The following is a 22,596-nucleotide window of genomic DNA, read 5'->3' as shown; positions in this document are numbered from 1 at the left end:
GCCAGCATTACCCTGGTATCCAAACCAAACAAGGATACCGCAGAAAAGAAAGCTACAGACTAGTACTTGATGGACATAGACGCAAAATCCTCAAGAAAGTACCATGCTCAAAAATACATTTAAAAAATCACTAATAACAGTCAAATGGGGTTTACTTTGGGGATGCAAGGATGGTTCAATATTCACAAATCAGCCACATTAACAAAAGATAAAAATTACAGTATCCTAGTAAAAGCAAAAAAGCATTTGACAAGCTTCAAATTTCATGATAAAAATTCTCAACAGAGTGGGTTTAGAGGGAACATACCTCAATAAAGTAAAGAGCATTTATGAAAAACCCATAGTTGGGGCATTTGGGTGGCTCATTTGGTTAAGCATCCAACTCTTCAGCTCAGGTGTGATCTCAGGATCAGGAGATGGAGCCCTGAGTCAGATTCTGTGCTCAGTAGGGAGTACGCTTGAGCTTCTCCCTTTCCTTCTATCCCTTCCCCTGTGCACATGCTCTTTCTCTCTCTCTCTCTCTCAAACAAACAAACAAACAAACAAACAAACCCATAGCTAAAGTCATACTCGGGGAGAAACAGAGTTTTTCCTTTAAGATCAGGAACAAGACATGTATGTCCACTTTCTCCACTTTTATTCAACACAGTTCTAGCCACAGGAGTCAGTGAAGAAATAGAAATAGGCATCCATATTGGTAAAGAAGTTAAACTGTTACTGCAGATGATGTACTACTACACAGAAAATCTTTAAGATTCTACTGAAACACTGCTAGAAGTAATAAACGAATTCAGTTAACTGAGAGAATACAAAAATAATACCCCCAAATCAGTAGCATCTCTATATACTAACAAAGTAGCAGAAGAAGAAATAAGAAAACAACTCCATTTACAATTGTGCCAAAAAGAATAAAATACCTAATAAAAAACTTAACCAAGAAGGTGAAAGACCTATCCTCTGAAAACTAAAATATTGACGAAAAAAATTGAAGATGACATAAACAAATGGAAATATATTCCATGTTTTTGATTTAGAAGAATATTTTTTAAATGTCCATATTACCCAATGCACTCTACAGACTTAGTGCAATATCCAACAGCATTTTTTTTTTTTTTTTACAAAACTAGAACAAATACTCATAACGTGTATGGAACCAAGAAGATCTGGAATAGCCAAGTCAGTCTTAAGAAGGAAAAAGCTAGACACTTTATAATTCCAGATTTCAGACTATACAACAAACCTACAGTTTTCAAAATTGTACTGGCACAAAAACACATAGAGATCAAGGGAACAGAATACAGAGCCCCCAAATAAACCCATATTTACATGGTAAATTAATCTATGACAAAGGAGGCATGAATATACAGTGGAGAAAAAAAGTCTCTTCAATAAATGGTGTTGGGAAAACTGAACCACTTTCTAACACAACACACAAAAAATAAACTCACAATGAACTAAAGACCTAAACGTGAGACCTGAAATCTAAAATGTAAAAATTCTAGAAGAAAACACAGGCAATAATTTCTCAGACATCAGCCTTAGCAACATTTTTATAGCTATGTCTCTCATGGCAAGTGAAGCAAAAGCAAAAATAAACTATTGGGACTATGTCAAAATAAAAATGCTTCACTGCACAGTGAAGGAAACCATCAACAAAACAAAACAGGTAACCTACTGAATGGGAGAAGATACTTGCAAATTATATATCCAGTAAAGGCCTAATATCCCAAATATGTAAAGAACTTATACAACTCAATGCCAAAAACCTTCTAAAGAATCATATTTAAAAATTAGCAGAGGATCTGAATAGATGCCTCAGATATCTTTCCAAAGAAGACATACAGATGGTCAATACACATGAAAAGATGCTCAGTATCACTTATCATCAGAGAAATGCAAATTAAAACCACAATGAGATATCGCCTCACACCTGTGAGAATGGCTAAGATCAAAAACACAAGAAGCAACAAGTGTTGGTGAGGATATGGAGAAAAAGGAACCCTCATGTACCATTGGTGGAAAGGCAAATTGGTACAGTCACTGTGGAAAACAATACAGAGATTCCTCAAATAATTAAAAATAGAAGGATATCCACAGAAGATGGTGGAATAGGACAATCCTAAGCTCATCTTGTCCCACTGAACAACTAGGTAACACATCGGTATAAATAACCTGAAAAATGACCTGAAGACTGGCAGGACAGACTCTCCACCACTAAATGTAAAGAGGAGGCTGATTGAAGAGGCAAGAAAAGACAGAGACATGGTTGGGAGTTACATGGACCCACAAGACTGTATGCAGGAGGGATGGAGGGACACTGTGGGTGTGAAGAGGGAGAGAAGAAGACTATTACACCAGGTACCTCAGGCACAGGGAACTCACACAGGAAAGATAAATCCTTGCAATATGGCTTTGGAAACCAGAGGGATGTAATTTCAGGAGTTCTTACAATCAGAAGGACCTAACACTTGGAACTGTAAAAGTCAGCAGGTTCTTCTCTGAGAGAGGAAGGTTAGAGGAAATGGAGCCCAAGCCCTAAAAGAGACAGCACAAACACAAACACAGCCCATCAGCATGAAATCCTGCACAGAAGCAGCATTTTGCAAACTGCCTGGGGTATATCAGAGAAAGAGATTTATTTAATAATCTCAGAGCATGTGTTGGAGGGCCAGGGATTGTTGGGAGACTTCTCCAGGAATAAAGGAGCTGTAAAGTACCATTGCCCCTCCTCTCCCCCCAACACAGACACCTGTGGGAACCAGCAGCATTCCAAACTCTCCACCTAACTTATTAACAGTGAGCCCCACCTCATGTTCTCCTGTGGACATGCCCCCTCTATCCAGGCCTCTGCTCCAGGTCTCCTCCGACAAGCAGACCTGGGCATACCTTATAAATACTGCCTTCCCTGCACCTGCTGCTTTCTGCCCATCTGCCTCTTCCAACCTGCCTGCATCCATCCAGGCAGCTGCAGGTCTCAGCCCTGCAGCAGGAGTTTTATAAAGCAGGTCCACTTTACATCTCACAGTAGACCCACACATTTGCTAATACTACATGCCCCACCCCTAAATTATCCTGCAGACATGCCCTTCACAATATACCCTTGGTCAGAGTCCATTCAAAGTGCAGTGTGCAAGCACTCCTAGCAGGGGCCAGCACCACTCCAAAGTGACTCCTGCCCAGGGGGTGAGTGGAGGATAACTACATAAAGCAGTCCAACTACAGCCCCAGCAGTAGTTGGGTATGACTGCAGGCTCCAGGCGCCACCCACCAATGAAAGCTTCTCAGGGAAAGCACCCTGCAGTGCTACTGTATCTCTAGCAAATGCTGGTCTGATTCAAATCACATCCAGGGCAGGTCCAGATAAAATCTTTAAAAAAAAAAAAAGAAAATTTATTTGAAGAATAAATAACATAGGGACCAACCCTGCTCACAACAGGTAACAACATAGGGACCAAACCCTGCTCACAACAGGCAAAGACAGCCATTGCGGGTGACGAGACTGAAGGCAGAATGCAGCGCTGGCACAACAGTGGAGTGTGCACAACACACATAGGAAATACCCCTGAAACTCGAGGTTCTGGTGAAGAAGGGGCATTGCCTTCAAGGCACTACAGGACATCTTCATAAGGCCACTACTTTCAAGAGTAGTAGTTGTAGATGACATTCCTAGCACACAGAAACAGAGAGTCAGAAGAAATGAGAAAACAGAGGAATATGTCCCAAATGAAAACAGCATGACATCAGGAGAGCTAAATGAAGTAACATGCCCCATAGAGAATTTAAACTAAAGGTCATAGACTGGAGGAATGAGTGGAGGGACCTCAGTGAGACCCTTACCAAAGAGACAGTAAATATTAAAAAGAACCAACTAGAGATGAGGAACTCAATAACTGAAATTAAAAATACTCTATTTGGGGAGTGCCTGGGTGGCTCAGTCAGTTAAGCGCCTGATTTGATTTTGGCTTAGATCATGATTTCAGGGTCATGAGATTGAGCCCCATTTGGGCTCCATGCTGGGTGAGAGCCTGCTTAAGGTTCTCACTCCTTCCTCTGTACCCCAACTCCCAAAATACAATAGATGGAGTAGGTAGTATAATAGAAGAAACTGAAAAATGGATCAGCAACCTGGAGGACAGAGTCATAGAAAACAAGTTGAATGGGAGAGAGAGAAATAAATAAATGCAAATGGACTAAGGGAACCCAGCAACACCATCAAGCATAATAACATTCTCAATAGAGGGATCCCAAAAGAAGAAAAGAAAGAAAAGGGGGCAGAAAATTTATTTGAGGGCAGCCAGGGTGACTCAGCGGTTTAGCACCACCATCAGCCGAGGGTGTGATCCTGGAGACCTGGGATTGAGTCCCACATCAGGCTCCCTACATGGAGCCTGCTTCTCCCTGTGCCTGTGTCTCTGCCTCTGCCTCTCTCTCTCTCTCTCTCTCTCTCTCTCTCTCTCTCTGTGTGTATGTGTGCCTCTCATGAATAAATAAATAAAATCTTTTAAAAAAATTTATTTGAAGAAATAATAGCTGAAAACTTCTCAAATCTGGAGAAGGAAACAAAAATCCAGATCCAGGAGTCAAAGAGACAAAAATCTAGGACTAGACAGCTTCACAGATGAATTCTAGCAAATATTTAAAGAAGAGTTAATATCTATTCTTATCAAACTATTTCAAAAAAAAAAAAAAAAGGATGGAGAGCTTCCAAATTTACTTTGGGAGGGCAGAATTGCCGTGATACCAAAACCAGGTAAAGACAAAAAGAACTACAGGCCAGTATCCCTGTTGAACATAGATGCAAAATCCTCAACAAAATATTAGCAAAGCGAATCCAGTGATACATTAAAAAAATCATTCACCAAGATCAAGTGGACTTATTCCTGTGGCTCAATATTCACAAATAAATGTGATAAATCAGTCAGAGAAAGATAGAAATCTAGTGTCATTTTCAATAGATGCAAAAAAAGCACTTGACAAAGTACAACATCCATTCATGATAAAAGCCTTCAACTAGCGGGTTCAGAGGGAACATACCTCAATATAATAAAGGCCACATATGAAAAGCCCACAGCTAACATCATATTCAATGGTGAAAAACAGAGCTTTTCCCCAAAGATCAGGAACAGGAAAAGAATGTCCACTTTCACTGCTTTTATTAAACATAGTATTGGGAAGTTCTAGCCACAGCAATCACATAAGAAAAAAGAAAGAAAAGGCATCCAAATGGAGTAAGGAAGAAGTAAAACTTATACTATTTGCAGATAACATGGTAGTTTATACAGGAAATACTAAAGACTTAAAAAAAAAAAAACTACCAGAAGTGATAAATGAAATAAGATCGCAAGATACCAAATCTATATGTAGAAATACCTTGCATTTCTATACACTAATAATGAAGCAGCAGAAAGAGAAATTAAGAAAACAGTCCCATTTACAATTGTGCCAAAAAGAATAAAATACCTAGAAATAAGCTTAATGAAAGAGGTGAAAGACTTGTAATCAGAAAAGTATAAAACACCGATGAGGGACGCCTGGGTGGCTTAGTGGTTGAGTGCCTGCCTTTGGCTCAGGGCGTGATCCCGGAGTCCCTGGATCGAGTCCCACATTGAGCTCCCTGCATGGAGCCTGCTTCTCCGTCTGCCTATGTCTCTGCTTCTCTCTCGGTGTCTCTCATGAATAAATAAATAAAATCTTAAGAAAAAAAACACTGATGAAAGTAATTGAAGATGATATAAATGTACATCCCATGCTCATGGGTTGGAATAACACATATTGCTAAAATGTCCATACTACACAAAGCAATCTACAGATTTAATGCAATCTCTACCAAAATACCAACAGCATTTTTCATAGAACTAAAAGAATCCTAAAATTTGTATAGAACCATGAAAGACCCTGAATAGTGATAGCAACTTGAAAAAAAGGAACAAAACTAGAGGTATCACGATCCCAGATTTTAACATATACTACAAAGCTATAGTAATCAAAGCAGTATGGTACTGGCACAATAAACCCAGTTATATGGTCTTTCTTTGATAAAGCAGGAACGAATATCTTTTCTTTGATAAAGTAGGAACGAATATCCAATGGGAAAAATTCTCTTCAACAAATGGTACTGGGAAAACTGGTCAGCTACATGCAAAAGAATGAAACTGGACCACTTTCTAACACCACACACAAAATTAAACGCTAAATGAATTAAAGACCTAACTGAACCTGATACCATAAAAATCCTAGGAGAACATATAGTAATGCCTCTGACATTGACCATAGCAACATTTTCCTAGATATGTCTCCTGAGGCAAGGGAAACAAAAGGAAAAATGTGGGACCACATCAAAATTAAATGCTTCTGCATAGCAAAGAGAAACAACAAAACTAAAAGGCAACATACTGAAGGGAGAAGATATTTGCCAAGAATGTATCTGATAAAGGGTTAGTACCCCCCCCCAAAAAAGGGTTAGTACCCAAAATATATAAAGAACTTCTACAACTCAACACTAAAAAGACAATTAATCCAATTAAAAAATGGGCAGAAGACATGAATAGACACTTCTCCAAAGAAGACATCCAGATAGCCAATAGACACATGAAAAGTTGCTCAACATCACTCAGCATCAGGGAAATGCAAATCAAAACTACAATGAGATTACCTCACACCTGTCAGAATGACTAAAATAAAAAAACACAAGAAACAACAAATGTTGGTGAGGATGTGGAGATAAAGGGACCCTCTTGCACTGATGACCCAAATGCAAACTGGTGCAGGCACTATGGAAAACAGTATGGAGGTTTCTCAAAAGTTAAAAAGGAACTACCCTATGATCCAGAAATCATGCTACTGAGTATTTACCCCCAAAACCCAGAAAAACACTAATTCAAATGAATTAATGAAGCCCTGTGTTTATTGCAGCATTATTTACAATAGCCAAGATATGGAAACTGCCCAGGTGTCCATCAATAGATGAATGGATAATGAACAAGTGATATGTATGTGTGTGTGTATATATATATATGTGTATATATATATATATATATATATATATATATAAAGTGATACATGTAATATATATAATGATATGTGTATATATATATAATGGAATATTATTCAGCCATAAGAAGAATGAAATCTTGCCATTTGCAGCAACATGGATGAAACTAGACAGTATCATACTAAGCAACATAAGTCAGACAAAGACAAACACCGTATGATTTCACTCTGTGGAATTCAAGAAACAAAAGAAAGGAGCAAAGGAAAAGAGAGAGACAAACCAGCCAAGAAATAGACTCTTAACTACAGAGAACAAACTGATGGTTACCAGAGGGGAGGTAGGTGGGGGATGGGTGAAATAGGTTAATGAGGATTAAGGAGGGCACTTGTCATGACGAGCGCAGGGTGACATATGGAAGTGCTGAATCACTATATTGTACACCTTAAACTGATAGAACACTGGAATTAAAATTTAAAAAGTGAGATAAAATATAAATCAATTAATTAAAACAAAAACAAAGTAGTATATACGTAGCATCTGTTCCCTCACTCCATGTGCCTTCAAGTCAAAATTATCCAATGTTTGTCACAAGAGCTCCATCCTCATGACTGGTTAAGGTGAAGGGAATACAGAGAGAATGTGGACCTAACTAATTTCCCAAGCCACACCTTTGCTGCATTTCTGCTAAGCCTATTTTTCTTTTCAGCCATCTGATAAATATTTATGCTGCATACATATACTACATGCCTACTGTATGCCAAGTAATGCTAACTTGTTAAGGATACAGAGTCCAAGCAAAAAAAAAAAAAAAAAAAAAAAAAAGGATACGGAGTCCAGAGTGGCTTGCCCTGGGGTCAACAAGCAATTCTTTTATGAAAGATCTGTAAGAAAGTTTGCAGGCAATGCCAGTAGATGAAGCTGGAGAAGTAGGAGTTTGGATTTTATTTGGAAAGCTCAAGTATTGAGGAGTGTTCAGCACAAGAGTTACATGAGTGGTTCCACATATTAGGATATCGGTTTGGAGGCAAATGAAATTAGAGTCAGGGATGCCAGGCTGGAGTCTACTGCAAATAGTCTATTATTATTTATGATAAGGGTTCAAAAGTCAGTCAAAGAGTGCAAATGTAAGAGATATTTAAGAGGCAGAACTAAAAAAAAAAATACCAAAAACCATCTGGTGACCTGGTGGATGAGGTAAATGTTGAGGATGAGTAAGTAAGTGCCTTGGCAAATAGGGAAATAAAGAAGCAAGTATGAGAGATGATGCATCCAGCTTTGGAAATGTTGAACTTAAGCTTTCTTCTTTTTTTTTTTAAGATTTTATTTATTTATTCATGAGCGGCACAGAGAGAGAGAGAAAGAGGCAGAGACACAGGCAGAGGGAGAAGCAGGCTCCATGCAGGGAGCCCGATGTGGGACTTGATCCCGGGTCTCCAGGATCAGGCCCTGGGCTGAAGGCGGCGCTAAACTGCTGAGCCACCTGGGCTGCCCCTGAACTTAAGCTTTCTATGACATCTTGTCACGATATTTCAGAGAAAGTAGGATATAAAGGTTTTTGAACTTAGAAGCAAGGCCCTGACCATGCTTTTTATGGGCCAGTTCTCAGGTTTGTGTTTACAGCCAGCAACCCTGATATCTGCTTCCGGGACAAAGAAAAGGCTTGCTTACTACTTGATATAAAAGAAGTGGATTCCCCCAAAGCTCAGTGTTTCTCTCCGGTCACATTACCCATCTCATGTGCTTCCATCTGGGCACCTCTGTTGGGGGATGATCTGGTGAAGCTGGGATGGCTGTTTGGAAGCACCCGATAAAACCTCCAACAGGCACTCACCAGAACCTACTCTCAGAATGACCTAGTACATTAGGGACAAACTGACCATAATATTAAACACAAAGAGAGCGCATTTCAAGAATATGATTTCAAGGATGTCAGAGGATATAAGCAGTGGATGCTTCATCTCTAACTCTGGAGAAAACAGGAAGTCTCTGTCTTAGCTTGGGAATTTCATATTTTCTCTGTAGGATGTTCCAACTTATCTATTTCGTTATCAGGGACACACACTTTTTTTTTTTTTTTTTTGTTTTTTTTTTGTTGCTGAGACTCCAGATCCTAAGTTAGAAAGGCTTTTTGTCCCTTTCTTAAAAACAACACTGCCCTTATGAGTCCTCATCTCAAATTTCTGGAAAATGCAAGGAACTTTAATCCAAATGGGAAAGTTTCATCGTTAGAAACATAAAAATATGAAGACTCTTTTTATTTTATTACATTAAAATCCTTTACCCTGATGATGTGATAAAACCCTGGAGAGTTGTGTGTCTACTAGATGTTCTGGAGAAGGTGGGTTAGATGCCCGGAGACTGCAAACTGGATGTGGATAAGAGGGGATGGGATTGCAAGGCCAAACTGTTAATGGCATATCAAGTGTACAGGAGGAAGGAACATTAGGATGGGGATCAAAAGTTTCTTCATAGTGAGATCAATAGGATTATGACATAGTATTCCAAGGGAAGTGGCGGGAACACCATTCACTTGACACGGTAAAAAGCACTCCAGACTAGAAAATGCTTGAGCGGTGACCGTTCTGCCCTTGGCAAGAGGATGGACAAGATTATCTGAGAAATCTTTTCTTAGCCCACCTTTTAACTCTAGAAGGAATCATTAAAGAGTTGGAAGAAGAGGTTTCAATAACTGGAAACTAGATATCATGGACTTTTTCAAAGACTTCTTCAAGAGTCAGCTACTTGAAGGCAGAAATTTCCCCTCTGAGAGTCCTTATCAGTTACCTTGAGAGATGACCAAGGTAATTTACCCATTTAGCAAAGCTCTTCCTCAATAATTTACTGCGACCTAGAATTGCCTTTGTTGTTTTGTTTTTGTTCCCATCCATCCGCCAAGCCCCTAAGAACCGAGAACGTGGCTTCCCAGCTTCCTAGACTCCTCTGGTTATTCCTTTCATTTCACTATTCCCATGACCTCTGTAACTTCAGTGCTATTTCCTTTCTACTACAAAGCTTCTTGAATATTTGAGGGCACTGTGTTTACTGCCTTCCCATCTGAAATCTCAGCTTTCCCATCAATCACCCCATTAGCTGTCCTTTGAAAGATTTTCAGTGACTCTGTTTTCTCAGTCTCTTACCATGTGATATTTGACAACGTTGACATCAGCGTCTCTTAAATCATCTGTCTCACTTACTCCTGTTACCTAAAAGGTCCTGGTCTTTTTCCTCCTAAATTTTGTTTAGTTTCCACTGGCTTTTAATTCCCTCTGCTGGCCCACGACACATGGAGAAGAAGGGGAAGGAGGTTACTTTGTTCTTCCGCTTATAGTCTAACTTTGGTACTTGCCAGAGTTCACTCACCACTCTTTCTTCTGTAGTCCCTTTTACCAGAGGTCCTTCATTCTCATGGGTTCAACCATCATCGCACTTAACTCTTTACTTTCTGTTCCTTGTCATCAGCTGACCACTGGGGTTGTCTGCTTGGATTTACCACTGCCCAGTTTGAGTTCAAAGTGAGAGGTGACCATGAGGTGGTGCAAGACACACCACATACATGAGTTTTAGCCTTGATTCTTCAACCAACAACTGTTTGACTTTGGGGGAAGTTACTCAACCTCAAGTCTTAGATAACTTGTCTACAAAGGAGGGTACTGGGTGGAGCCAGTCACCTCTGGATAATGTCCCATGGAGCCCCATCAGCTCTACAGAGGTGGTGTGGAAGGTTCAAAGAGCAGATCTCTAGATTTCCCACTCCTTTACTGCTTTCTTCTGTTTTAGAATACCAGGACTTCTGTGTAAAGCTTCATTTAAGGAAATTTCCTAATTAAAAAAGAAAGTCTGAACTCAGCCCTACCTAACGTGTGCTTCTAAAATTCTCTAAAACCTAATTCATCTCTGACCACAGCCTCCTCTAACTTTCCCATTTCTGTTAGTAGCACCATCCTTCATGCAATTGTAGGGGGCTTGAAATATTCATCTTATTTTGATTTATTGTCACCTACTCCCTAAGTGCTTCTAAGACCTCTCTAGATCCGAATTCTATCAGGTTCCTGTGAAATGTCTCTCATGGCCCTTCCCCATTTCCACTACTGGCGCTCTGCTACAGTTCTGCTAGTTTCTTGTTTTGACCGCTAAAAGAACCCCCTGTTTTGTCTCCTCCTCTGGTCTCTTCCTTTCCCTGATAGGAGATTACCAGACCAGTTTTCTCAAATGCCACTTTCATCCTGTCAATCTCCAGTTTAAAACTTGGATGCTTTGTGATAACCCACAGGAAAATGCCACACCAAGCCTGGCATTTCTGGCTCGATCCTACCAAAATGGCCGATATGTCCAGATATGTTCTCAGCCAGCCTCGTCTCTTTTCCTTACCACTTCCAGCTCACATTATACACACATTATATACAAGTCCCATATCTCGCAGAGGCCTTTCTTCCAGGCTATTTGCAAGTTTTCCTTATCTTCACACATTTCCTATGTTACTTATGTGGCAGTTGATCACTTACACAACTGGATAGAACTGAGTCATCTGTGTTTGTTTCTTCAGCAAAACCACAGACTCCTTTAGGGTAGTCACCATTTCCAAGCCAGTGAGGCAGCGTGGCCAATGGAACCCTTATTCTCTTTCTGTCACCATTATTTATGTTAACTTTAGGGTCAACTTAGCTTTCTCTTAGGTAAAACATGGCTAAAGAACCCAAGGTTGTCGTGAAGGCCAAATGTCCTATGTGAGACCATGCTTTTGAAAACCATGACCTTCAGGGAATATATTGTACCATCATTTTTATCATCATAATTCACTTTCATTATTCTCAGGACTGACTAGATACAGTGTGGTGTTTTAGTGATTATAGAAGATACTGTTTAGGTGCCAGAGGCATCCAGACACAGTAGTTCTCTTGGTAGCCTTTTCAGATTATTCTTGGTTTTGTTTATTTATTAAATACTTAGATAGTGCTTAGTATGTGCAAGTAGTATTTTTAAAAAAGATTTTGTTTATTTATTCATGAGAGAGACAGAGAGAGAGAGGCAGAGACACAGGCAGAGGGAAAAGCAGGTTCCCCATAGGGAGTCAGATGCAGGACTCAATCCCAGGACCCTGGGATCACAACGTGGGCTGAAGGCAGATGTTCAACCATTGAGCCACCCAGGCATCTCTATGTATAAGTAGCATTATAAAGAACTTTATGAATATGAACTCATTTAATCCTTTTAACAGCCCAATGAGGTAATACTGCATTCCCATTTTACAGCTGAGGAAAGTGAGGCATACAGAGACTAATGACTTGCTTCAGGTCACACAACTAGTAAGAAGCAGATGCCATGTTTGAACCAACGCAGTCTCACTCCAGAGTCTTAACTACAGTGCTAGGCTGCCTCTCTTGAATGCCTTCCTGGCACCTATTATGATCCTTGTCAATTAAAAAATGCCTGTTGAGCATGGGGATCAAATCCTCTTCTGAGGGCTGCCTACTGTCCTCATGCATTCAGAGCCAGCACAGGCATTTTTTTTTTTTTTCAGCACAGGCATTAAGGCAAAGAGGAGCAAGGTAGAAAGCCAGCAGGGGACTGGCCGAGGAACAGCGTTAGCAGGGACAGGGCCTGGCTGCCTGCTCTGGTTAGATGGTGACCGACTTCCTTTGGACAAGTGTGGCTTGTACCCATGGCCTGTGTAACAGGTAGGAATAATTTCAAAGGCGGAGTGCCAGGGCCAGTAGAGAAGAAGATACAGCACACATGCTCTCCTGGTTTGGAAGATGTAGGGGGCAGGGGGCAAGGTCAGAGCAGCGCTCCCTAAGACCAAGTGTGGGCCCCATGCAGGAATGGCTGGCTAACAGGTGAAGAGGCTCAGGCAGGGGGACCCATGATGGAGCTCCAGCTGCACCCCAGCTACGTGATCATAAGGCAGAGCCAGTGAGGTGGCAGGAAAAGAGAGAAAAGTGGTGGTGGGGGGGACACAAAAGCCATTCTAAAGAAAGAATGGACAGATTCTGTGTGTAAAAAACAAAGAGGAGACCTCAAAAATTTTTTTAAACAAATCAAATCTGGATGACTAGCAGGACAATGATACTAGAATCAGAGAGCACAGAGAAGGGGAAGTGCAGGCTCCAATAATTTAGAAATGCCAGGTGTGGGGTCTTTCAAAGGCAGGGGGAATATGGTGCACGAGCTCAGGAGGGTGGCTGGGCTGGGAATGACCTTCCAGCCCATCTTCTGTCTCTCTCCCTCCTGCACAGCCCCACCGCCCACCTGTCATCCCAGAAGTGTCACCAGTGCTCCCTGTCACCTCAAGAGTTGCCTGGACTTTGTGGGATGGCTATACCAGTAAGCATTTGTCTACACAGGATGGCGTCCTCGGTACCCAGCAGAGTCCCCTGCAAGTAGCACATCTGTACCCAACATTTTTGAAAGACTAAATAGTAGACTCTCAGTAATATTTGTTGAATTAAATCAATCAAATGGGTCTGTTGCTACACAGAGAGGATAATCACACGTGAGACTGAGTGGCGGTCATAGGGTTTGGTCAGGACCCTTGGCCTGGAGTGATTTACAAGAAGACCGTGAGGAGTGTATACAGTGGACAGTGAAAAAGCCAGCATAAAAAGCTTTGGCTGTTCTGCATTCTTTCGGTTCCTAAATGCATTTGCTGAAGCATCCTTTTCAAGTAAAATCACTTTTTTATTATCTTAGGTTGAAGACGGTAAAAATTTATCCATTATTAATGCTTTCAATATGTTTTTAATTTAAATATTAGCTTTTGCGGAGCCCATTCTAAGCTTATAACTCTGTTCTTTTCCTTTCCTTTCCAAAATTTAAGACCGTTCTCCAGTTCACTTTAATTCTTAGTAAGAGCCTTTCTTGGTTTTCTCATTACAAAATGTAATATATTTTTTCAGTGTAGAAAAATCATAAAATATAAAAAGAAAATAGATATTAACTGAAACTTGCCTATCCAGGTGGAAGCACTCTTAACTTTCAGTTATTTGTCTTTTATATTTTATGTAGAACCCTCCTTCCCGCGTATATAGAACATAATAATATACACACCTATACACATGTATATTATTATTGCTTTGGTTCTTATTTGAAAAATAGGGATTTTACCACATGTACTTTTAAAAGAGAACAGGACTTTGACAGGGAAGACTAATTCCAATTTTGTAATGTTTCCCATTAAATAGTAAGAGCATCACGGCTGCCTGGATCATAACTTAATTACGGCTATGACAGTTCACACCATGCTTAAACTGTGCTCTCAAGCTGGCAGACGAATGACTTTCTTTTGGCGTAGTCTTGTGACAGTCATATTAAATACAAATGGTCTAAAAGTGAGAGAAAAAATTCCTTTGTATTCAAATAATTCCATTCATTATTTAAAGCGTATGTCGTAGTATTTTTAGTTATCCTATATGCCATTTGTAGATGTTACCAAACACATTCGATCTCAAACACAGCTGTGTGTTTCTCTTCAGGACATAAAAAAATGGAACCCACATGGCTCTACCTACGCAAGTGTATACCCTTCATAGCCTGCAGAAGTACTGACATGAAAAATCTCCTTAACCAATAAAAACAGAGCAGCAAACAGAAGAAACTAAAGTGAACTACTTTTAAATGTATGTATGTGCATCCAGAATTAGTTGGTTTGATTTATCTTGTATGATACTGACTCTATTGCTGGTAAAGATTAATTGTATTATGGTGCTCTTGGCATGTTATTTTCCCAGTCCATTTCTCAGTGTGACGTTTCTTATTTTTCTCCGCTACAAAGCACCCACTATCATAATTTTCACCTGCTGGAGTTTACGTTACTAATGATAATATTAAAATTCAGAGGGTTTTTTTTTGACCTTTATAGTGGTAAATTAGGTCATGAGAATAGATGGGATGCAATCTGATAAATGAAAAAGACATTTAATTATTATTAAAGGAAAATCAAATTTCACAAGGTTGGCCAGGCACACTCTGAGATCTCAGTAAACATTCAACAGTCTCCCCTCCCAACACACCAGAGTCTAGTTCCCTCCTCTGTGTTCTTGCATATGCAACATGAGAGATATTCCAAGGACTAAGTGTCTTGATTGCTGGTGCACGGTGCGTGTACAGTAGGAAGTTCTCTGGATAAAAAATAATATGAATAATGGTCATGATGGGAATACTAATATTTAGCCCTTGCCAAATACTTGGTAGATGCCAGATGCTGGTACTACTGTTATTCCTGTTTACAGATGAAGACATCGAGGCACAAATAAGGTGAGTAGCTTCCTAAGTTCAGATACCTGGAAAGTAGCGGCTCTAAGACAGGAGCCCCGCAGGCAGACTCTGGAGCTAGGAGTCTGTACTGCCTTCTGGCTGAGTCACCTCTCAGGGAATCACAACTTCTCCACTTCATTCAAGCCCCTCGTCCTGCCCCAGGACGAGAGCTTCCTTACTGAGAGCCAGTCTTTGCTGATTTCCCTTTTTTGGCACACGTCATCTCCTTGGTGGGCCATGTCCCCCTTGGGGACAGCAATGGGGTTTTGATGGCAAACGGTCCCTATGCAGCACTGTGCCTGCAACATCACATGGCCCAGCACCCAGATGTGTACGGACAAGGCTAGCTCTGAGTCTGTGGTCTGGACGTGCTTTCTTAAATTACTCCTCGTACAGTCTTTTTTTTTGGGGGGGGGGTGTCGAATGGCAGAAGAGTTCAACATTTGGACTAAATAAAGTCCCTAGACACCTCAGTTCAGCACAGTTTGATTGGAATTTATTGGGCCTCCACCTTTCTTACATTCATCAAATATTTCTTGAGCATCGACTATGTGGTGGGCTTTGTGCTAGACAAGATTCACAGATGAATAATAGTAGTTCCTACTCTCAAAGAATGTTAAGTGTCCAGGGGATGGCAGGCATGTAAAAGACAGCAAAATACAGTGTGATATAAGCCATGACGGGGGTTGGCCTTGGGTGCTATGGAAGCCCAGTGCTGCATTTGACCTGGATGAGGGTGGAAAGCAGGTGGCAGTTATGCAAAGTGGAGTTGGGCATCATGTGGGAGCTTGTGAGAAATGCAGGTTTGCAGGCTCCAGCCCAGATTTAATCCAATCTGAAACTCTAGGTTGGAGCCCAGCGATTTGTGTTTTAAGCAGCTCTCCATTCGATTTTGTTGCTTGCTGAAGTTTGAGAAACACTGCCTTCCAGAATGTAAGAGTCACAGGCATGCAACATTCAGGCAAGAAAACACGTACCAAATTAAAATCCATAAAAGAAAAGTTAGGTGAGGTGATACCGACCATCTCAGCTCTAACTTTCTCAATCTACAAGATGCGTGTACACATCTTTTTTAAACAAATTAATCGGGATTCCTGAGTGGCGCAGTGGTTTGGCGCCTGCCTTTGGCCCAGGGCGCGATCCTGGAGACCTGGGATCGAATCCCACGTCGGGCTCCCGGTGCATGGAGCCTGCTTCTCCCTCTGCCTGTGTCTCTGCCTCTCTCTCTCTCTCTCTCTCTCTCTGTGACTATCATAAATAAAAATTTAAAAAAAGTCTATTCATATATACTGAACATTTAAAAAAAATAAACAATTTATTTACTTAGCACACATGAGCAGGGGGAGGGCCAGAGGGAGAGAGAGAGAGAACCTCAAGTAGACTCCACACTGAGCAGGGAGCCTGATGCAGGGCTCGACCTCACAACCCTGAGATCAGGACCTGAGCTGAAATCAAGAGTCAGATGTTTAACCCACTGAGCCACCCAGCCATCCCTCCAGGACACATCTTACAGTGAAGCGGAATGGAGTATGTTCACCTTGAAGATCACCTGCTGAGAATGTACACAAGGAAGTATGTGCATTGCATCTCTCGCCTAACCAGGCTGAGCAGATTCACAGAGCTGTCCTAGGCTGCTAGAAATTCTATGTCAATTAAATCATCAGTCATTAATTTTTAAGTGTACCTACAAATATACCCACCAACACAGGCTCGTGATTATGATGGGTTCTGTAAGGCATACACACATCACCTGCCATTGAGGCGCTTATGCCTGAGTTGAGGCCATAGGCCTATCATAACCGGGTTGTTCAGAATGTCTGGAATGCTGAGAAATACCTTGGAAATATGGGGAAGGTGCTAATTGATTTGGGCTGATCTTAGGATAAGGCCCTGAGAAACAGGAACTGACCTAGGCTTAAAAACAGGTGGCATTTGCATGGCAGGCAAAAAGTCGCTCATCAGTATACATTGAACAGTCTGGAAATTGTCCAGACAAAGAAAGGCACTCTAATCTCATGGGGGAAGCTGACATAACAATAAAAATGACGGTGATGCTGAGCATCGCAGCCACAAATCTCCCCTACAAGGGCAATTTCAGGGCTGGGAAGGCTGAGGCTTATAGGATTTTCTTGAAAAAAAAAAATCAAATGAACAGAGATCTGAAAAAAAAAAACAAAACAAAACATTAAGTGTTCCAAGGCTGGTGAGTCTTTTCAGGGGAACCTGCAGAGTTTTTGGAGAACGGCTGCCATATACCTGATAAGGCGCTGCTCACGAGTCTCCAGGTGACTGGGCATGTTGACAAGCACCTGCCGCCTGGGCGGGCGACGGGCAAAGACCTCCGTGGCTCGGCCACCTGTACGGCTCAGAACTACTCGCTTGTTCCTTCAGCAGAAGTCCCCCGGGTCTCTCTGTAATGAACCTGACCCCCGAGGGTCTCTTCCTGTGGGCACCCTCCTCCCCACTTCCACCTGCGCTCTGCCGGGGTTAGGAACACGCGGAGGGGGTTTGCTCTGCTGAAATTCTGAGACTCTCTGGCACCCTGGGTTAGAGCTAACGCCCAAAGGGTGGGGGTTGCGGCCTGCTCGGAAGTTTGAATATGATGTGCAGGTACAGGTGGCTACGAACAGGTCCTCTGGTGCCCTGAGGTGGCCCCCTGGCCGCGTGCAGGGGCCGAGATGGGGACGTGGGGCACACCTGGCCAGCGTGGCCTCACAGCCCGTGGATTCCCACCTGTCGGGCCCTAGGGACGGAGGAAGGGAATAGAGAGAGGCATTGCCATCAAGGCCGGGGAGAGTTTGGAGGTTGAGGGGCGACAACACACTTCGCCTGACTGTGGGAGTTCGAACCCACTTCTTTCCAAGTCCAAATTTTTCTGTAGTCACCTCCAGGAAACCCACCAGTATTTTATTTGCAGATGAACCTCTGAGCTTTTTGTTCCACATTCAAGGACCTTCTCTTTGGATGACGTTTTCAGAAGCGTGCAGATCTGTGCGGCCACAGCCACACCCTGGTGCTGGCAGGGGTGCGTGTGACCGCGAAGGGCCCCCCTCGGGCCCAGCCGGGGTCGATCCACAGGTGCTGGGGGGCAGCAGCAGGTGACAGAAGAGGAAAACTCCCTGTCGCGGTCTTCCCTGCCCCTTCTCCCCCTCTTTCCACCCACTTTTCTTCTTTGTCATCCGCCTACATGTTTCCCCAAAGAAATGCCACAGTCCGGTGAGTTATGTGGCACTTCGATGGAGGAGGCCCGGGGATGCGCGGTGTGTGCGCCACAGGGGACCGGCTGCCCTTCACAGCCTTACGGGACCCCCCCCGGGGGGCCGGGGAGCCCTGGGGGCGGTCAGCATCACAGAGGGGAGCTGGCCCCCACCCTGGCTGCTGCACCCCACACCTCTCCCCTGCCTGGTCTCCTGCGCCCACGGCCCCACCAGGAGTGTGGGAGTCCCCGAAGGACGTGCCGTATTCCAGCAATAGGATCAGGAGCCTTGGGGCTCCCGGGTAACACAGGACTCGGGGGGCCTTTACCCACCGACGAGTCCCTGGTGCGTCCCCCGCTCTTTTCAGACCCCTGACCTTGCTGCTGTGCCAGCAGGAACCGAAGTTGTTTGAGCAAAGGAGGCTCCCCAGGCTCTCCCTTATGCTCTTCCCGAGGCATCAGAACCAACCTCTGCTTCTGCCCACCTTTTGGACCCCTGGCTTTTCCCACAAACGTTCTCCAACTTTCTTCCTCTTCGTTTTTGATCATCAGCATCTCGGGTAGCCCTAAGCTGCCGAACTGTGATGAAGCTCTCTGGGTTTACTTGACTTTAAAATGATGCTGCTTGCACTCAAGCCATGTCTGTGTATGCTTACGTGCATCTGCTGTTAACGGTCTGGGGCTTACAGGTGTCTTGGCCACACTAGAAAGAAATAATTTTCTATTTGAGGTTCGGACTCATTTTGTTTTTGATTGATCCCTCTTCTCAGTCTCATGCGTTTTTCTCCAGAGGGTGGACAAGCCTCAGGGGGGTGGGGGAGGCCTGCTTCTGTGAGCCTGGGTCTGGGGTCCACCCAGAGACCCTCCGACCACCAAGAAGTCTGACCTTCAGCTCATAGCACAAAACCCCAAATAACACGTCTTGGTATTATTTTTCTAAATTATTTATGAAGTCTATACAGTCTGCCTCTCTCTTCAGGATGCAAACATTCTTGGGAGTTGTTTTCCTTCTGTTAAGGGACTCAGCATCCTCTCTATGTGGTAACCACCAAACATTATTATTGGCTGTGCATTTCGCCACTTACCACGAAGGTGTTGAGCTTGAACATTTTTAAAGAATCCGTGGATCTCTCACCATCCCTAAGTCCGGATCAAATGGAAATCTTCCATGTTTAAAAAGTGCTAAAACGGGGGCACTTGGGTGGCTCAGCGGTTCAGTGCCTGCCTTCGGCTCAGGTCATGATCCTGGGGTCCCGGGATCGAATCCCACATCGGGTTCCCTGCGAGGAGCCTGCTTCTTCCTCTGCCTATGTCTCCGCCTCTCTGTCTCTTATGAATAAATAAATAAAAATCTTTTTTTAAAAAAGAGTGCTAACATGGTAGATGAATTGTTAGAGAATTGTTAGAGAATACTCACTGCATACTGCCTGTGACAGCAAAAACAAATATTTTGAAGTCCCATGGCAGGAACTGATTACATAAACAAGAGCACATCTGTGGCATGAAGTATTAGGCGGTCATTAAAAGTCATATTAAAAAGTACTTAAGAACATGGGGGAAAAGCTACTGATTTATAAGGAGAAAAGTGGAGACTGTAAAACTTCCCACATGATATGCTTCAAGTGTGGTAAAAATGTATGCATGTGCACGCAAAGACAAGGGACATTTGAAGAGGTGGAAACACTCATTTCTGAGTGGCGAGATGGCAGGTGGTTTTCTTTATATTTCTCTGCATTTTCCAAATTTCCCACAAAAACGAAATAGAGCTTTTAAAATAAGAAACATCCATATGTACGTATATTGGATCTGTATGTTGCCTGTTTTTCCATTTTACATGATTGCTTTTGCTTCCACATCAGGTAGGATCGTACAGCTTTTTGGGGGAAAGTACATCGGGTCTCCCAAATCAGAGACTTCTGCTTTGCATCGTGGCTTTGGCTATAGGTATCCTTGTCTGTGTCAGACCATGTCACACAGAGCTGAGACTTAGGGCTCTCTTGCCTCGTCTTCTCCGACCTGGCCTGGGGGAAGAAGGTGTTTCCACTTCTCTCAACCCAACCCGTCAGCTTTATTAGACTAACGTGCTCATCCTGCCATCTGCCCCAAATCTACTGATGGCAAAACAGCTACGACCGAGTCGACTCCTATCCCAACACAAAGGACAGAACGACAGCTCCCAGCGCCAGCCGAGGAAACACACTGTCGGTTGGCAGTGAGGAGCCTGCTACAAAAACTTCTCGAGGGTTTCCTGGACGCGAAAGCACTGACCATGCAGCCAGCCTGTTTTTGATAGCAGCTCCCTCCTGTCCTTCCCTGGGGCTCTGAGTGAGCCCGAAGGTGGTACAGGGCCTCTTCCGGGCATTGGTCCTTTTCAAGGGTACAGGGTTGGGATGTGTAGGGTTGTTTTTTTGTTTTGTTTTGTTTTTTTAAGATGGAATTAGGGATTTCATGGTACTAGCAGAACATGTGGTTAACTCCCAGCAGCAAACGTGGTAGGGCAGCTGAGTGGTGGCAGGAGGGTGTGAGGGGGGTGGTAGGGACAGAGGCTGGGGGAGGGAGCATCAGCCGGAGAAATGCAGTGGTGCTATAGGAGCTGTAATTTGAGGAGGAGGCCAAGTTGTCGACGTCAGCATTTAGTACGGGAGGAGAGCGATGATGTATTACAGGGTAAGGGAAACTTGCATCCATGACAAGCCCACCTTCTGGATTTTGAACAGCTGCCGAGCAAGGGTGACCTCGGGGACCTACATATGTGGGTCCATGAAGAGAGACAAAGTGGCTGCTGGTCTTCCAGTTGAGCTTTTCAGGCATCCCAAAGCTCCCTATGTATCTACCTATCACATCCCATTCCTATGAGACTCTCCTCTCCATGGAGCCAGTCCTTCCGGTAAAGGACTCCTCTCCAGAGTTACTGGAAACACGCAAGTCAGTCACCTCAGGCCCGTGATGCCTGCTGTGACACTAACTTGATGGTGGAGAGTGAGCCTGGATGGAAGGAGACAGGACAAGTTGGTAAGGGGGGTGGGGCACAGGCTCAGGGTCTCGGCATTATCCACTAGCGCAGCCCCCAGCATGTGGAAGGCCGGGGTCATCACACCACCTCGCCGCTAGGCCCTGCTCACAGTGACCCTGCGAGGCAGGTGTGATTATTACCTTCATTTTATTTATTTATTTTTATTTTTAAAAGGTTTTATTTATTCATGAGAGACCGAGAGAGAGGGGCAGAGACACAGGCAGAGGGAGGGAGCAGGCCCCATGCAGGGAGCCTGATGCAAGACTCAATCCTGGGTCTCCAGGGTCACGCCCCGGGCCGAAGGCAGGTGCTCAAGCACTGAGCCACCCAGGGGTCCCTACTGCCTTCATTTTAGAAGTCAAAAAATGTTGGCGCAAGGGTGCAGGTATCACTCAAGGTCCCCTGGACAGTGAGGGGCAGGGCCAGGATGGAGGCCAGGCCACTTGGTGCCCAGGTCTGTTCCAGACCCCCACATTGCGCCGCCTGCACCCTACCCCCCCAAGGACTGCTTGACTGGGTGGGACAAAGCCAGGGCTCTGTGGTCCATACAGGACACGATGGGACACAGTACCCAGGGAGGGAGGAGCTGTAGTATGGGGAGTGTCCCCCAACCTGCTCCCAGCTTGGGCTCGTGCTGCCCCCACCGAGCCTGTGGGGTGAGGCTTGGCAAGAGCCAGGCCTTTCTGTCTGGTCTCTCTCCTTCCAGTTCCAGGTCGGGGGCGGGTGGTGGGGGCGGCAAGAGCAGGGGGCAAGTTGTCCCTCCGCTCCTAACTTCTTTACTCCGACAGATTTATTTATTTTTTTAGAAGTTTATTTTTATTTATTTATTTATTTATTTATTTATTTATTTGAGAGAGAGAGAGAGAGAGAGAGAGAGAGAGAGAGGCAGAGACACAGGAGGAGGGAGAAGCAGGCTCCGTGCAGGGAGCCTGACGTGGGACTCGATCCCGGGTCTCCAGGATCATGCCCTGGGCCAAAGGCAGGCACTAAACCGCTGAGCCACCCAGGGATCCCCTACTCCAATGGATTTAAAGACCACCCCAGGGTTTATGTTCTTATAGAGCCAGCCTGACAACCTGTAAAGTCTTTTCTCTTCTGTGCTTTTGTTTGACTGCTGGGTGGGGAGGGGGTTGGGCTGCTCAGTGG

At 43.7% G+C, this 22,596-nt stretch overlaps 1 protein-coding gene and 1 long non-coding RNA gene across 12 annotated transcripts in view; one reads left to right on the top strand and one right to left on the bottom strand.

The window, feature by feature from the left end:
- The window catches only part of LOC112678845 (uncharacterized), a 48,670-nt gene extending 33,949 nt beyond the window's left edge, over positions 1 to 14,721 (top strand). Inside the window, exons 9-11 of one of the 2 annotated variants that reach the window (XR_003147910.3) lie at positions 12,510 to 12,666; positions 13,225 to 13,312; positions 14,461 to 14,721. This is a non-coding gene — a long non-coding RNA (uncharacterized LOC112678845). The remainder of the gene's footprint in view (positions 1 to 12,509; positions 12,667 to 13,224; positions 13,313 to 14,460) is intronic. The other variant, XR_007404838.1, reaches the window with a different exon arrangement.
- Positions 1 to 22,596, bottom strand: part of ENOX1 (ecto-NOX disulfide-thiol exchanger 1) — a 551,124-nt gene that overhangs the window by 30,535 nt on the left and 497,993 nt on the right. The gene's annotated exons all lie outside the window — the stretch shown is intronic.

The sequence above is a fragment of the Canis lupus genome, chromosome 22 (assembly GCF_003254725.2).
Source record: "Canis lupus dingo isolate Sandy chromosome 22, ASM325472v2, whole genome shotgun sequence".
NCBI classification, from domain to species: Eukaryota; Metazoa; Chordata; class Mammalia; order Carnivora; family Canidae; genus Canis; species Canis lupus.
Note: the sequence above shows the minus strand (reverse complement) of the source record. Positions and strands in the feature narration are given on the sequence as shown.